Raw genomic sequence first — 11300 nt, forward strand, 5'->3', positions numbered from 1 at the left:
TATTTATTTATCACCTGATTAATACAAAGAACCTTTCAGCACATTTACAAGCAAAATAATCACTCAAAGTAAGTTGTTCCTGATTAACTTTATTTCAATATTACTTTTCTTACCTTAATTATATTTTTGCTCTTTGGGAGCTTAAAAAGTAACATAGATAAGGTGAAAAGGCTTTGTGAATCCTGCCCATTGTGTAGATAAACCCTCATAGTACATGGAGGTGATAAAATTGGTCAGTGATTGGCCAATAATGATTGAAAGTGCGTACCAGGCTTAAGACACACATTAGTGCTGTGTGGTCCAGAAAATCCCTATGTAGGAAAATACTGCTGAAACATACAGTATGCTTGCCAGTTTCCAGGGAGACACAGGGAGCAGCCGGTCTTAAATTAAATGACTTAAAATGGAATTCTGGGAATTACATAAAAATGACCTGCAGGGAGAATACATATTCACCTCTCCCAGAAAGGTGACCATAAACCAGTTGATATTTCAGCAGATTCAATTACTCTGATTGCATTTGCCAGTGAACTACTGACTCCAACAAGAAGTCTGACTAGTCCTGGTATTTCAGGCACAGGTGTGCAGTGTGACACTGGAGTATCCACTGGCTCCATTAGTTTCGGCGTTTAAGTCCCAAAATAAAGTAAGAAAATGAAAAAGCAGGATGTGGTGACCTAGACCCAATAGTCTGTTGCAATGATCTCACCTTGATATATACACCATCTCTACAAGTATAACTTGTATTTACTTTTTACACAAAAGCATATAAACAGAGGAGTACTGCTGTCCAGCTGCATAATCTGTGGCCTAGAATGAATTCTTCTCAGCCACAAACAGCATGACAGCAGCATGTATGCGTGACCAGCACAGAGGGGCTGACATCTCTTTATAGATCTCACAGCTTTTTGTTTGAGCTTCAAGAAAATCTCCTCAGCAAATGTCACTATTCTATTTACAATAGAGATTACTATTCCATGTGCAGTACTGTAATATACTCCAGCAGAGAGTGACATTCCTGCATAGCAGCTGCAGCCACAGCTCTGGGCTAGGGACAGTTCCTCTTTTGTAAGCACATCCTCATCCCTCTTTCTTCTAATGTTCCTCTCTTTGGCCTGATGTACAGAGCTCTATAAACACAATTTAGCCCAGTGTAATCACTTTTTTTAGCCCACATATACATTTATGTCCAAACGCTAAAATGATGTTCATCTCCAAATACCAATACAAATAAATATTAGTGATGGAAGAAGGAAGAACTGACATTTAAAAAAAAAAAAAAGGGAGAAAAGACTTTTCTTTGTGAATAATCTGAATACAGTAGAATCCATGTATAGTAAATGCTAAGGGACCGGAAAAAGTAGTTTACTATATCAGAAATTGTCATACACTAGCACATAAAGTGTACTATAGTACTCAGGCCGGATTTACCATAAGGCACTGTAGGCACATGCCTACAGGCGCCTGATGATAGAAAGGCAGCTCATTCTGCTCCTTGAGTGCCTCCCTTCTTCCTTATGCAACTCAGTATTAGGCAGCCAGAGGTGCCCTCAGTATTAAGGGGCACCTGTAGCTACCTATGATGGGCAAGGGAAGTAAGGGAGAAGTGACAGCAGGGCCAGCCAGCACACTTGCGGTGCAATTTGGTGGGGGTTTGTAGGCTCATGGAGGATGAAGTCTAGGGTGACAAGACATCTGTGCCTATAGGCTCCTGTGACGTAAATCCAGGCCTGATAGTACTGTATCATAAAGGAAACCTAAACTGATGCATATAAAATAAAGAAAAAGTTTAACTTACCTGGGGCTTCTACCGGCCCCCTACAGTCGCCCTGTGCCCATGCCGGTACCCAACAATCCTCTGTTACCCCGCCGCGGCTGTTTTTCTCATACTGTGCCTACACAGGACACTCCCATTGATGCGCAGGTGCAGTGGCAATCGACTGGCTCAGTCAGCAGAATCAAAACTGAACCGTGGCGGGGAACCATAAGATCGTTAAGTACCGACATGGGCACAGGGCGACTGCAGGGGTCCAGGTAAGTTGAACTTTTTTTTTTTTATGCATCAGTTTAGGTACACTTTAATTCAGTCAATAATTGGGAGTCATTTTTTCTTTTCAGTAAGCAAGCACAGACTGTCTAAGCTAGATAAAAATGCACAGTGCTCAATATGCAATAATTACAAAGATCAAACAACAGTTTGTACAAGAAGAGTTGATCTCAATAGTTAATGCAGGTACAGTACTTGTAGTGTAGTCAGGCCTAAATTTACACCACAGGAGCCTATAGGCACAGGGAGGGAGGCAGTTGGGGAGGAGAGTAAGCTGCCTTTCCATCATGAGGCGCCTGTAGGGATGTGCCTACAGTGCCTTATGGTAAATATAGCCCTGAGTGTAGTTCTCCTCAGTCCACAATTTTGTGCAGCCTGGATGATACATTGCAGTCATGCACAAGCAAGTCACAGATGACAGGCAATTCCCTCAGTAATCAGGCAGCAGCTTACACAGGAAGCATAGGTCTCACCCGCTGGTGCAGATAGTGAGCAAGCCGGCGCGCCCACGTCTCATGGGTCTCCGAGTGAGGTATGACGCATGTACCCGCCACACTTTCCACTACAACCGGATACAGAATACCGCATGGGCCAAAAAACAGGTTTACTATAACATCAGGGTTTAATATACCAGCCATTATTCCCATATACTTATATACACTGTACATTATATACTTGGTCAGGACCTAGACATTTAGTTTACTATGCCAGAAGTTATACTACAGTATATCAGCGTTTACTATGACTAGATTATACTGTAACATGCTTGACATAGCATGTGGGGAAGATGCAACTCTTTTGTCCATAGGTCTTTGTACTAAGTGTCGCGGTTTTCCCTCCCAGAGAGATGTAAAGCACAACTGTAGCAGGTGGGAACGTTTTTAAATTCCCCCTGAAAATAAAGAAGCTGCCATTGCATGAAGGAGCAAGTATGTAATAACCCCAAGCAAAACCAGTACCTGCTCGATAGAATGACTACTTCTAGATCCTGTACCAGCATAGTGCAATACCAGCAAAGCCACTCACACAGTACATTATTGTTATTCCCCATTTTACCACATAGCTGTTGGCAGAGAGTATAGGTGCCAGTGCATGAAACCGATTGATCTAGCATGCAAGGGTTAAACACATTAGCTCCGGTGAAAGCTAAAACAGATTGCTCTGCAGAACTCAGTGATAGCTGCAAATGTTGCACAAATTGCTTTTGCTGGTGTCCACCCACGTATAAAATAAACCTCTGCCAAGGATTCACTAGATGAGGGATAAGCAATCTAATTTTATGAATTACTAAGGCCCATCTGTTTCACAAGCTAGGGTCATTTAAAGGTGCAACTCCATCTGGCTTACTACAGTGTATGACGTTATATCATGTATATCTACAGCACTGCCTCATTTCAGGGAGAAGTTTAGAGAAAATCCACCTCTGATCCTTGCTGCACTCAGGCACCACACTCAGGCACCACACTCAGGCACCACACTCAGGCACCACACTCAGGCACCACACACACACACACACACACACACACACACACACACACACACACACACACACACACACACACACACACACACACACACACACACACACACACACACACACACACACACACACACACACACACACCTTCAGTAGTTTGGGTCACAGACCCAAACAGTGTGAAAGTGTTGGATTGAGCAGCACATAAAAAAAGCATCCAGTCTATTTTACATTCTGAGTCTTCTGCCCATGCACGAACCTCCCGCGCGTGCGCAAAAGACCCAAACTAGATGCAACTGAGCCATTACCAGGCTGATCGCAGCGGAACGGCAGACAGTGGGAGGACGGCGTGGGACTCGGAGGAGATTATGGGGCTGGAGGAAGCGCCAGGTAAGTATCAAATCTTTACTACTTTTGATGTCTGGTATTCAGATTTCACTTGGTTGTATACAGTTCTAAACAATCAAAGGGCAGCCAGGCAACTGGCTCCCTCTTAAATAAAGAGGGAGACAGGTCTGCTAACTCTGGTGCAGATTTATGAAGCTGTGGACAGTTTTCACAGAATTTTAACTTGAATTTTGTGGACTGATCAAGTAAGATCAGTTTGCAAGCGCACAAAACTCCAAAATGCAATCTGAATGTGAAATTCACTAGGATTTCCCTGTGCAATCTGAGTCTTTAGGTTCTATAAATCTGCCTTGATCTGAATTCAGAATTCCAGTTACCACATAAATCCTTGCCTTTGTCTACCAACAAGACTCTCCAGGGCCTAAAGCAAATCCCAGATGTAATTTCAACTCCAAACCCAACTGCAGTCCCACCTCTACTCCTCCCATAGGAGGCCTCACGGGACCCAAGATATCAAGTCTGGTGCAAAAAACAAAAGCAAAGCAAAACAAACAAAACAAAAAAAAACCTGTAGCAAAAGTGAAGCAGTTGCCCAGAGCAACCAGCCAGAATCCCTGTTTCATATAACAGGTGAGACCTGATTGGTTGCCTAGAGCACCTGCTCCGATTTTCTGTTCACTGGTCTTGATCAGAGATGGTCAATGAGATGCAAATAATGCCTAATTGCATTCAAATTTCATGTAAACTTTGCAGCTTAAACCAATCAAAAAGGAAGGACGTTTTTATGGTTGATCCTATTTAAAGTAAACCGGAGACAAACCTATCACAAGGATTTATACTTACCTGGGGCTTCCTCCCGCCTTTTTCTCCATTGGCTTCCTTCATGTTGGTCCGGTCTGTTGCAGTGGAGTCTACGATCCAACCAGGTTGAGGCTCATGTGTGGTCCCAGCGGTGCTCACCCTTCGATTAAACTCTGATGACGGCAGCGTTCTGTTCAAGTGTAGCTACAGTCTTAGTGAACTGGACATGCTCAGGCCACTCAGCCACGGGAGTGCGTTCGTTGGGTGTGCACGGCATGGACCACACATGTATAGTAGGGAACTTTACCAGGGCAGACTGCAGTACAACAGAGGTGACCAAATAGACACAGAGGACCTGACGTACTACTGGGGGCTGGAAGAAGCCCCAGGTAAGTATAAATCCTTGTGATAGGTTTGTCTCAGGTACACTTTATAGCTACATACAATTTACATGAAATAAGAATACAAGTAGAAATGAATTCTAATTAATTGCATCTGACTGACCATCTCTGGTCTTGATACATCTATCCCTTTGACCTTCTTCAGCACTGATGAAGAAGCAGGGCATGACAAGGGGGTGGTAGATTATTTAATGTTTTTTTTTTTATGGAATAGGGGAAACTCCTGAACGGACTTTTATACCAGGAAGTCTAGCTGACTTTGGTCTTTGCTGAGACTCTAGATTGGGGGAACAGTCTGCAGGCATTGTGGCAAGACCATTTGTAATAGATTATATGCATGCAATCCTCTTCAGGATCACATTAAACCCCCAAGTGCAGGATTCCATAGCAACCAATAAAATATGGATTCTGACTTCCGAGTAGCTGCTAAAAGTACTTCAGTCATCTTTCCACATGGCATATGGAAAGATTTCCCGAATGGAATATGAATGCTACTTCTATAAGAATACACCAAAATGAATGAGGTGTGATTTACAAGGGCTGTCAATGCAAGGAGCTGAAGGTATCAGCTGTGTCTAGCATTGAAAGGTTTATACTCCTCACCATACACAAGCTATACCTCCAGGTGAAATACACAAGCCCTATGGAGGACACGTTTCTGAAATATAGAGCATAGGCAGCTGCACAATACCGGCTTTCACCACCATGCTTTACATCTGTGGCCTAGCTATGGATGAGAGGACAGGAGGCACCTGACATTTGTAATTCCAACATAACATTTTACAACATCATCTTACCATTCAGCAAGCCGAGGCCTACAATCCAAAGCAGTGCACTGTGCAAACCAGGCCTCACATCATGGCTTCTTCATTAGCGGCTTGTTGCCTAGCTTCTATGCTCTCATTAACAAACTAGAACATGATATTCTACAACAGGTAGGTTAAAGCACAATATCACACTGATGAGGCATCATAAAACAGCTAATCTATTTAGAACAACAATCAGTATGCATTGTATAGGTCTGCATGGTAGTCCTATGCCAAACACGTGATTCCAGAATTAATTACGTCTATATTCCTTCAAATCTTCATTAGCCCAATAGGCAATAAAAGCTTAAACCCAACAAAATTCCACCGGCATCCCCGAGAATGCAGAGAGGCTGCCAAGAGCGTGCAATTCTTGCCTTTCCAGCTGCTACCCACCCAGGCACTTCACTGAGTCAGGCTACCAAGGTCAGAGGGGCTGCTATCTCCATTCATTCAACAGCCTATTGTGAATGCTCAGGCTTCCAACCGTCCCCTGTGCTTCCAGTTTCAAGACAGGCAATTAAAAGAGGGAGGGGTGACAATCCCCGGAGAAGGCTGATTTTTATTGTTATTTCCAACCCATTTTGAAACAGACAAACCAATGCATACTGTGGCATCCTTTCCTAATAGTCAGAATCCTCTAGCATTTTCTAATCCTTATGCAATAAAAAGAATATATACAGAATCTGCCCCTTCTGATCTACACTAAGCTGTACGGTGGCTGAGCAGGTTTACAAGCAACAATGTGATGTCAAAAGGTAAAATTCAGTCAGAACATTACATACCCATCATTGATGAGAAATACACGGGTTAATCAGCAGGGGCGGTTTTGCAGATGTGAAGCAGAGACAATCCCAGTCAGTGAATAAAACATATTCCTGTTACATCCAGACACAGAGAAGGGAGAGGTGGAGAAAGTAAAGTCACAGCATCATAGCCATTTCTCCTGAGCATGCATCAGTAAAGCAGGCTGGATGCTCGCTGCCACTGGAGTGACGTACAAGGAAAATAAAGCAGGATTCAGAAAGGCAACACTGTTTCACCGTCAGATGAGGAGGAAGAAAAAAAAATGATGGGTGATCGATTACTTGGTGATCCCCCTGGTAGGATTCAGGAGCATCAATCTGTACTCAGTGCATCTTTATTCCTCCGTGAGAGGATACTGGGAGACTGCAGCAAGCAAAGCATTGTGGGATTGGGATGCAGCAGTGAGCGCTGAAGAGATTCGCTGTGTTTTTTCCCACCCTTACAGCATCAGTCAGCTGTTTGATGGCAGAGTGGGCTAGTGAAAGGGAGGAGGGGGGTGGGTGGGTTCAGGAGTTATTACGAGATTAGCAGAATAAGCTGAGTCAAGGGACAATAACCACAGAAATACAAGCATCACTGATTTTTAGGAATTACTCCCCATCAAGCACCATTACCTAAAGATTGTCAAACAAGGGGGGGGGGGGGGGGGGCGACCCATTTAAAAATATCCATGCATATATCTGACTGTGAAAAAAGAAGTTTACTGGTTCTTCATCCGTCGGAGGTTTGCTCTGCAAGATTAGCATTTGCTTGTCAGATTACTTTTTTTTTTTTTTTTTTTTTTTTTTTACAATAATGTGTTTTTTAGAATGTTACAAATAAATCCAAATCTGTTTAGAGTGTTTGTCTCAGTTCACACGGTCCTAAAAGAACATTCCATTTAGCGGTAACAAAATCAAATGGATACCAATGGATCCTAGGATCCGATCACATCAGTCTGTTTGAAGCAAATCAATTCATTCTGAACGGAACTCAAATATAGAGAGTCTTCAATTTTTCTGGGTCTGTCACCTTGGAAGAGCAGGAACAGAAAGGAACTGAGGAATGAAAAGCTGAAGCCCAATGGCAAAAATGGCCCATTTGATGGATCAGTTAATTTGCATATATTCAGCAGTGATGCTCTGGGAGACATCTCAAGCTCACTCCAACCTGAATTATCGCAAATTCTTTCTGTTTTAAGAAAGCAAACGTTTGTTTTTCTTAACATCTTAGTAAGGGGGCTTTTAGGACCATTGTAGTCCCTTACACACTCCAATGAGTTCTGGGTCACCATGAGCTTGCTGGGTAGCATGTCCCTCTCGGTGTTACAAGCCCTACTGCATAGAGCCAAATTAATCTATGCCATGCACTGATAAGGATCAAACAATCCAAAACAGTCTGTATGCATGTTGGATTATTATGGCTCTGTACAATTTAACAAGCTGACCCATCATTGCATTCCAGTGGTTCTGGAGGTGTGTTTAGCTTTTAAGGGTAACAATGGTTCATTAGCATATTTTCAGCAGTGATGCACTGGGAGACATCTCAAGCTCACTCCAACCTGAATTATCGCAAATTCTTTCTGTTTTAAGAAAGCAAACTTTTGTTTTTCTTACACTGTTAATGGTAGGGTTCTCAAACTTTGCACAGTTGGCCGTTGGGTGACTAGGGTTATTATTCAGAAAAGTGGTTGGAGCCTATACAAGCCAATCAAAATTCACCTAATGATTTTCAAGGGGAATATTTACATTTCTGCCATTCTTGCACTGTTAATGGCACAAGCCTCAAACCTGGTATAGTTGATCATTGGGTGACTGGGGTTCAATTTCAGAAAGGGGGTGGAGCCACAAATAGCCAATCAGATTGGTTTCATTTCAATGCAAATTATTGTTGCCAAACACCGCAAAGCTCACAAACTTGGTAATTGAGTAATTGATTAATTGTGTGTTAGGGTTAGGAAAGTGGGCACAGCCAACACCAGCCGAATACATAAGCGGGCAACGCCGGGTCATAAATGGGCGGAGACAAATACAAATTTTACTGGGAAAATGTAAACAGCAGCCATTCTTACACTGTTAATGGTAGGGTTCTCAAACTTTGCACAGTTGGTTACTGGGTGACTGGGGTTAATATTCAGAAAAGTGGGTGGAGCCTACAAAAAACAATCAAAAATTACCTATTGATTTTTCAGGGGAATATTTCATTGCTGCCATTCTTGCACTGTTAATGGCACAAGCCTCAAACCTGGTACAGTTGATCATTGCGTGACTGGGGTTTAAATTTATATAAGGGGGTGGAGCCCCAAACAGCCAATCTGATTTGTTTCATTTTAATGCAGGTTATTGATGCCAAAGACCGCAAAGCTCACAAACTCGGTCACTGAGTAATTGAGCAATTGTGTGTTAGGGTTAGGAAAGGTGGGCGCAGCCAACACCAGCCAAATACATAATCGGGCAATGCTGGGTCATCAGTAGGCGGAGACAAATACAAATTTCACTGAGAAAATGTAAACTGCAGCAATTCTTACACTATTAATGGTAGGGTTCTCAAACTTTGCACAGTTGGTCACTGGGTGACTGAGATTAATATTCAGAAAAGTGGGTGGAGCCTACAAAAGCCAATCAAAATCCACCTATTAATCTTTAAGGGGAATATTTAATTGATGCCATTCTTGCACTGTTAATGGCACAAGCCTCTTGCACTGTTAATCACCTGTACCTGATACAGTTGGCCATTGGGTGATTGGGGTTCAAATTCAGAAAAGGGGTGGAGCCACAGCCAATCAGATTTATTTTATTTCAATGCAAATTATTGATGCCAAAGACCTCAAAGCTCACAAACTTGGTCATTAAGTAATTTTGTGTTTGGGTTAGAAAAAGTGGGCGGAGCTAGCAAAAGCCAAATACATACCTGGGCAATGCCGAGTCTTCAGTGGGCGGAGACAAACACAAATTTCACTGGGAAAATGTAAACTGCAGCCATTCTTACATTATTAATTGTGGGGTTCTAAAACTGCACAGTTGGTCACTGGGTGACTGGGATTAATATTCAGAAAAGTGGGTGGAGCCTACAAAAACCAATCACAATTCACCTATTGATTTTCAAGGCAAATATTTAATTGCTGCCATTTTTGCACTGTTAATGGCACAAGCCTCAAACCTGGTACAGTTGATCATTGGGTGACTGGGGTTAAATATTTAGAAAAGGGGTGGGGCTACAAACAGCGAATCAGATGTGTTTCATTTCAATAAAAATTATTCATGCCAAAGACCACAAATCTCACAAACTTGGTCATTGACTATTGACAATTGTGTGTTAGGGTTAGAAAAAGTGGCCACAGCCAACAGCAGCCAAATACATACCCGGGAAACATCAGGACATCAGTGGGTGGAGAAAAATAAAAATTTAACTGCCAGAATGTAAACTGCAGCCATTCTTACACTGTCTGTCAATGGCAGGGTTCTTAAACTTTGCACAGTGGGTGACTGGGATTAATATTCAGAAAACTAGGTGGAGCCTACAAAAGCTAATCAAAATTCACCTATTGATTTTCAAAGTAGTGGAGCCACAGCCAATTATTGATGCCAAAGACCGCAAAGCTCACAAACTAGGTAATTGTGTGTTAGGATTAGAAAAAGTGGACAGAGCTAACACTAGCCAATTACATACCCGGGCAACGCCGGGCGACCAGCTAGTGTAGAATAATGCTAGATGCCAGTAATGACATCTTGCTACTAACGTTATTTAACGTTTCAGAAATGTCCTAAAGCGTTAATTAATTAGTAACAAAAATGTCATTATTACTGGCATCACCCTGCACCATAATTTTGCGCTGCTCTTTTTAAATGTACCCATAAGATGAACGTTTGTCCTAGGGTAAAATGCCCTGTAAACAACTTTTCTCCTTTCTAGCCACCCCTTACAGTAGGGAATCCTAATCTGAAACCCTCCCTCGACCCCTCACTAGCCTCCAACTACAGCCCTCTCTCCCTCCTTCCCTTTGACTCAAAACTCGTTCAGCGTCTGGTTCACAAACGCCTGACCCAGTACCTCAATGCCAACTCCCTGCTAGCCTCACTCCAATCTGGATTTTAGCCTGTCCACTCAACCGAAACAGCTCTCACCAAAGTGGTCAATGACCTCGCCTTAGCAAAAAGCTGAAGGCAATTACTCCATTCTCCTCGTCCTTGACCTTTCAGCAGCTTTTAACACAGTGGACCATTCCCTACTCCTCCAGTCTATGGGCATTCACGACCTCACCCTGGCCTGACTCTCATCCTACCTCTCCAACCGCTCCTTCAATGAGTCCTCATCCACCTCTCAGTGGGAGTCCCCCAAGGCTCGGTCCTTGGCCCCCTACTGTTCTACCATCTGTATGCAGAGGAAACCCAGATCTATCTCCACACCTCTGACGACTACCATGGACAAGGTCTCCTTCTGCCTATCAGTCATCTCCTTCTGGATGTCCACTAGGTTCCTGAAACTAAATCTGGATAAAATGGAATTCATGATCTTCCCACCCCGGCCATCCCTGAACCTCCCAAACGTGCATGTCATTGTTAACCACACTACCATTCGCCCTACCTCTCAAGCCCGCTGTCTGGGTGTCACCCTGGACTCCGCACTCTCCTTCA

At 43.1% G+C, this 11300-nt stretch overlaps 1 protein-coding gene across 5 annotated transcripts in view; it reads right to left on the reverse strand.

Moving 5' to 3' along the window:
* TRIM2 (tripartite motif containing 2) overlaps window positions 1-11300 on the reverse strand; it is a 252202-nt gene that overhangs the window by 63179 nt on the left and 177723 nt on the right. Inside the window, exon 1 of one of the 5 annotated variants that reach the window (XM_068278918.1) lies at window positions 6666-7059. The exons of the other annotated variants lie outside the window; for them this stretch is intronic. The gene's annotated coding sequence lies outside the window, so the exon portion shown is untranslated. Of the gene's footprint in view, window positions 1-6665; window positions 7060-11300 lie in introns of those variants that run through there. 5 annotated transcript variants of the gene reach the window in all.

Source organism: Hyperolius riggenbachi, chromosome 1, assembly GCF_040937935.1.
Source record: "Hyperolius riggenbachi isolate aHypRig1 chromosome 1, aHypRig1.pri, whole genome shotgun sequence".
In the NCBI taxonomy this organism is placed as follows: Eukaryota; Metazoa; Chordata; class Amphibia; order Anura; family Hyperoliidae; genus Hyperolius; species Hyperolius riggenbachi.